The sequence below is a fragment of the Budorcas taxicolor genome, chromosome 15, assembly GCF_023091745.1.
Source record: "Budorcas taxicolor isolate Tak-1 chromosome 15, Takin1.1, whole genome shotgun sequence".
In the NCBI taxonomy this organism is placed as follows: domain Eukaryota; kingdom Metazoa; phylum Chordata; class Mammalia; order Artiodactyla; family Bovidae; genus Budorcas; species Budorcas taxicolor.
In genome coordinates, this window is record NC_068924.1 from 32,926,615 (window position 1) to 32,933,376 (window position 6,762).

The following is a 6,762-nucleotide window of genomic DNA, read 5'->3' on the forward strand; positions in this document are numbered from 1 at the left end:
ATCAGAGTCTTTTCCAATGAGTCAACTCTTCACATGAGGTGGCCAAAGTACTGGAGTTTCAGCTTTAGCATCAGTCCTTCCAAAGAAATCTCAGGGCTGATCTCCTTCAGAATGGACTGGTTGGATCTCCTTGCAGTCCAAGGGACTCTCTAGAGTCTTCTCCAACACCACAGTTCAAAAGCATCAATTCTTCGGCACTCAGCTTTCTTTACAGTCCAACTCTCATATCCATACGCGACCACTGGAAAAACCATAGCCTTGACTAGACGGACCTTAGTCGGCAAAGTAATGTCTCTGCTTTTCAACATGCTATCTAGGTTGGGCATAACTTCTCTTCCAAGGAGTAAGCGTCTTTTAAATTCATGGCTGCAGTCACCATCTGTAGTGATTTTGGAGCCCCAAGAAATAAAGTCTGACACTGTTTCCCCATCAATTTCCCATGAAGTGATGGGACCAAATGCCATGATCTTCGTTTTCTGAATGTTGAGCTTTAAGTCAACTTTTCACTCTCCACTTTCACTTTCATCAAGAGGCTTTTCAGTTCCTCTTCACTTTCTGCCATAATGGTGGTTCAGTTCAGTTCAGTCGCTCAGTCGTGTCTGACTCTTTGCGACCCCATGAATCGCAGCACGCCAGGCCTCCCTGTCCATCACCAACTCCCGGAGTTCACACAGACTCACGTCCGTCGAGTCCATGATGCCATCCAGCCATCTCATCCTCGGTCGTCCCCTTCTCCTCCTGCCCCCAATCCCTCCCAGCATCAGAGTCTTTTCCAGTGAGTCAACTCTTCGCATGAGGTGGCCAAAGTACTGGAGTTTCAGCTTTAGCATCAGTCCTTCCAAAGAAATCCCAGGGTTGATCTCCTTCAGAATGGACTGGTTGGATCTCCTTGCAGTCCAAGGGGACTCTCAAGAGTCTTCTCCAACACCACAGTTCAAAAGCATCAATTCTTCAGCGCTCAGCCTTCTTCACAGTCCAACTCTCACATCCATACCTGACCACTGGAAAAATCATAGCCTTGACTAGACGGACCTTAGTCGACAAAGTAATGTCTCTGCTTTTGAATATGCTATCTAGGTTGCTCATAACTTTTCTTCCAAGGAGTAAGCGTCTTTTAATTTCATGGCTGCAATCACCATCTGTAGTGATTTTGGAGCCCCCCAAAATAAAGTCTGACACTGTTTCCACTGTTTCCCCCATCTATTTCCCATGAAGTGATGGGACCGGATGCCATGGTCTTCATTTTCTGAATGTCGAACTTTAAGCCAACTTTTTCGCTCTCCTCTTTCACTTTCATCAAGAGGCTTTTTAGCTCCTCTTCACTTTCTGCCATAAGGGTGGTGTCATCTGCATATCTGAGGTTATTGAGATTTCTCCTGGCAATCTTGATTCCAGCTTATGTTTCTTCCAGTCCAGCATTTCTCATGATGTACTCTGCATAGAAGTTAAATAAGCAGGGTGACAATATACAGCCTTGACGTACTCCTTTTCCTATTTGGAACCAGTCTGTTGTTCCATGTCCAGTTCTAACTGTTGCTTCCTGACCTGCATACAGATTTCTCAAGAGGCAGGACAGGTGGTCTGCCTAAATAGACATTTCTTCAAAGAAGACATACAGGGAGACAACAGGCACATGAAAAGATGCTCAGTGTTGCTAATTATTAGAGAAGTCGAATCACGTCATACAGGTCAGAATGGCCATCATCAGAAAGTTGACAAATAATAAATGCTTGACAGATTGAAGAGAAAAGGCAACCCTTCCATACTGTTGATGGGAATGCAAATTGGTACAGCCACTATGGAGAAAAGTATGGAAGTTCCTTTAAAAACTAAAAATAGAGCTACCATATGATACTGCAATCCCACTTCTGGGTGTGTATCTGGAGAAAATAATGGTTTAAAAGGAAATACGTACACCAGTGCTCATTGCGGCACTGTTTACAACAGCCAAGACAAGGCAACAACCTAAATGTCCACTGACAGATGAATGGATAAGATCTAGTATGATAAAAAGAAACTATCATGGGGGCAAAGAAAGTGGAGAATCGATTTTTCCCTCCCTGGGAGAGCAGAGGATAACAACAGCTAACTCATACAGTATTTACTGTGCGCGCTCAGCCGTGTCCCACTCTTTGCGACCCCACGCACTGTAGCCTACCAGGCTCCTCTGTCCATGGGATTCTCCAGGCAAGAGTACTGGAGTGGGCTGCCACGCCCTCCTCCAAGGGATCTTCCCGACCCAGGGATTGAACCCATATCTCCTGTATTAGTAGGCAGATTCTTCAGCACTATTCCACTCACTTTGTGTACTCAGCCACTTCAGTCACATCCAACTCTTTTGCAACCCTATGGACTGTAGCCTACCAGGCTCCTCTGTCCACGGGATTCTCCAGGCAAGACTACTGGAGTGGGCTGCCACGCCCTCCTCCAGGGGATCTTCCTGACACAGGGATTGAACACACTTCTCTTATGTCATCAGCACTGGCAGGCGGGTTCTTTACCACTAGCGCCACCTGGGAACCTCTACACATCCTTTAATTCTCACATCAACCATGGGAGTGAGTCCTGTCATTCTACCCATTTCACAGATAAGAAAACTTCAGGCTTTGATTCCAGCGAGATGGTTCCAGAGTCCATATTCTTAAACACTAATTACTATTCCTCTTTGGGAAGTGCTGGATCAATTTGGGCCTCAGAAGACAAACAGAACCTCCTCAAAAAAGAAGGTCAGTTTAAGCAGATAAGGTGGTGTGAGCTACCACAGTGTAATCTGTGAGCATGAAAATGTGTTGTGTGCTTGAACTGGGACAAGAATTTTCTATGGGTACATTTGGGGCAAGGTGGAAAAGAAGGCTGAAATAGTAGATTGGGGCCAGAGTGTGAATGGCCTCGAATGACCTGCTAAACAATTTGTTCTATAGCCTTCAGGCAAAAGGAAGCCACTAAAAGCTTCAGAGCAGAAGAACAACATCAAATTTGTGCTTTGAAAGAGAATGAGGAAGTCGACCTGCCTATGGTGAAACAAACACCTGGCAAATTTCATGTGTCTCCATTCTCAAGCAAAAGACCATTTGATTCAAGAATATTATACTAAAACCATGTTACATCAACAGATTTGGGACAAACTGTGCTGTAGATTTAGGTTTCAATCTCAGAACTTCTTTTTTAAGATAGTGGAAGATTTTTTAATCGAAACACAAAAAGCACCAATCAAAAGAAGAAAAAGTGACAAACTGGACTACCTTAAAATTAAGGACCAGGGCACCGCACTGCCACAGCAGGGAGTACAGGTTCCACTCCTGGCTGGGAAATGAAGGGCCCACATGGAGCACAGGTTCCACTCCTGGCTGGGGAATGAAGGGCCCACATGATGCGAAGAGTAGCCAAAAGAGAGAAAGAGGCTTTTCAGAGAGTAAAAATGTAAGCCACATACATGGAAAAGGTATTTCCAACACCTATAACTGACAAAGGGCTTATTTCTAGAACAAACAAAGAAGTTCCATCAATTAAAAGGCAGACAATCCTATAAAGAAAATGGGTTAGAGACTGAATGAATACTTCACAAAAAGGTTACCCAGGTGACTATTGAACATAGAAAAGCTGTCAACCTCATTAGGCATCAGAAAAATACAAATTAAAATTACAACAAAACAAATAGCTGAAATGAAAAGACAAACATGGGTGATAAGGTGGAATAAAGAAACCCCCCATGGACTGCTGGTGGGAGAGTAAATTAACAGAACTTTAAACAGACCCATAATTCCTAGGAAAGTACCCAAACAAAATGTACATGCTTGAGCTCCAAGGGCCATGACAAAAAATGTTGAGAGCTTTACTCCCCATGGCTCCAAAACTGGAGACAGCTGTAAGTGTCTACAAAGAAGAATAGACAAAAGCGATAAATTTATAAACTAGAATATTCTACAGCAATGAAAATGAGAGTAGTATATCTACATGCAAGGGTATGAATAAGTCTCAAAAACAGAAGTCATGTTCAAATATATGAATAAGTCTAAAAAACAGAAGTCATGTTCGAATGTTTGCGACCCCGTGGACTATAGTCTGCCAGGCTCCTTTGTCCATGGGAGTCTCCAGGCAACCATACTGGAGTGGGTTGCCATTTTCTTCTCCAGGGGATTTTTCTGACCCAGGGATGGAACCCATGTAGCCTGCATTGGTAGGCAGATTCTTCACCACTGAGCCACCTGGGAAGCCCTGCTGCTGCTGCTGCTAAGTCGCTTCAGTCGTGTCCGACTCTGTGTGACCCCATAGACGGCAGCCCACCAGGCTCCCCCGTCCCTGGGATTCTCCAAGAACACTGGAGTGGGTTGCCATTTCCTTCTCCAATCCATGAAAGTGAAGTCGCTCAGTCATGTCCTAGCAATGTTCTATTTTTTGACCTGGGTTATGGTTATTCTCCGGTCACCTGAGTCTTGTATTCATTAAGTTATTTCTACCCATTTTTCCACATTTTTACCAACAGAAAATTACAGAAAACCATGATTAAAAAAGAGAGACGCAAAGTGACCCTTCTCCAGGTCCTGAATTTAGTTTCAAAGAGGTCAAAGTTTTTTTTCCACTGGCTTAAAATGAGAACTTCCATGATGACACTTTTACTTTTGTTTCTTGTTAAGGGATTTTTTTAACCTCCTCTTAAATATATTTGAGTTAAATGACAAGCTCAAGATCTGAAAAATCAAGCAGTAACTAAGTCCAGACCTGCTTCTGGCTTTATCAGAGCACATCTGACACCACTGTGTCAAGAGGAAAAATAAAGCCTTTTCCTCTTGTTCTCTGACAGGAAGGTTAGAAAATTCTATAGGGAATAGCATTCTTCTAGGGGAAAACAGAGTCGGATACGACTGAAGTGACTTAGCAGCAGCAGCAGGTGAAAACAAGCGTGAGAAACTACTTACTAGCCACAGGCAATTCACACCTTTAAAGAGAGGCCCTAAGACACCTTACAGCAGTTCCCCTGGGCTTCCTTAACGGGGGCAGATTACGTGTAAGTCCAAAGCAGAGACAAGACATCAGTGGGAAAATCAAATGCTTAGAGAGCCATGGAGCCATAGCAGGAAAAACCTGGAGTTCCTGGAGGGAATCTTATACAGGAGGGGGCGCAGGAGTCAGACCAAATACTCAACAGTCTTGGTTTGTACTCTCAGTTCTGCCACTGACTGTGTCACCTCAACTAAACCCTTCAATTCTCTATTTTGAAAAGTGGTACAGTGCAACCTGAGCACCAAAGAACTGCTGCTTTCGAACTGCGGTGCTGGAGAAGATCTTGAGAGTCCCTTGGACAGCAAGGAGATCAAACTGGTCAATCCTAAAGGAAATCAACCCTGAATACTCACTGGAAGGACTGATGCTGAAGCTCTAGTACTTAGGCCACCTGATGCAAAGAGCTGACTCACTGGAAAAGACCCTGATGCTGGGAAAGACGGAGGGCAAAAGAAGAAGAAGAGGGAGATGGTTGGATAGCCTCACTGACTCAATGGACATGAACTTGGGCAAACTCTGGGAGACCGTGAGGGACAGGGAAGCCTAGTGTGCTGCAGTCCATGGGGTTACGAAGAGTCGGACATGACTTAGCAACTGAACAACAATGCGACCTACTGATTCCCTACTTCTAGAAGCAAGTCCATACATTTCAATATATTCAACAAGGAGAACCTTCTATGGTCCTAGTCACACCAGCTAGTAGCAGAGACAGGGCTACTTCCCATATCTCTTGGTTTCAATTCCAGAAAACTCTCACCATCAGTGCAGAAAGCTCACACTTGCCTTCTGATACCTGGAGACCTTGTTAAACATACCAGCAGCTACTCATTCCAGTGAAATTCTGATTAATCAGTCTGGAATGGACCCTACCAGTCTGCATTTCTTAGCTGGGGGCCCAAGACATTTAAATCCTCAAACAATTTAAGAAGCAGGACATTATATCCTACTAAACTCCAAGCAAACTCAATTTTCTTTATTTTTATTCTCTTTCTATCTGTTAAATTAGGGGAAATATTTGAAAGATGTTTTTGATGGATATAATGTTCCCCACCCAAACTATCAATACATTTAAGAATATTAACATTAATTTCAACTAGAACCAGTAAATATTATTTCCTTTACAATTCTCTAAACATTGCAGACTAATCTATTTTCTAAACATAAGTCTATTTGTATTGTGCTGTGTGTTCCTGAAAAAATGAAATAAAGCCTATCTCAATTCATCCAGTTAATGAAAATCAAATACCAAAATTGCATATCGTCACCCCCACTAGATCATATCCTCCTTAAACACAAGGCTTTATCTTTCATATCTGGTCATATCTTAGAGCAGTACTTAAAAAGATGGCTAGGTATGGATGGTGGATGAATGATGGAAGGGAGGGTGTGTGGGTGGGTGGGTGGAGGGATACATAGATTTTTTAAATGAGCAAATATATGAATTAGTGTATTCTGCCCCCTGATAACTACAGGAAATTGTTGCCAGAGTTAAAACATATTCACAAGGGTTCAGCAAAACTTGCCTGATTTAAATTGTTTAATAAACTAGAAAAGTGAAAAGAAGTTGACATCACTACACAGGAACATTTTCATTTCTCTCCCACCTCCTCGCTCTCCAAAAGCCCTCCAACTCGTTGACTTATAAGGACTACCCACGTGCGGTAGAAAGATCTGTGCCACCAACACATCACTCACCCCTCTCCACCACCGGGGTGACACATGTGGTCCCCTAAATGTTCCACCTGGAGGTATTTTGAGGGC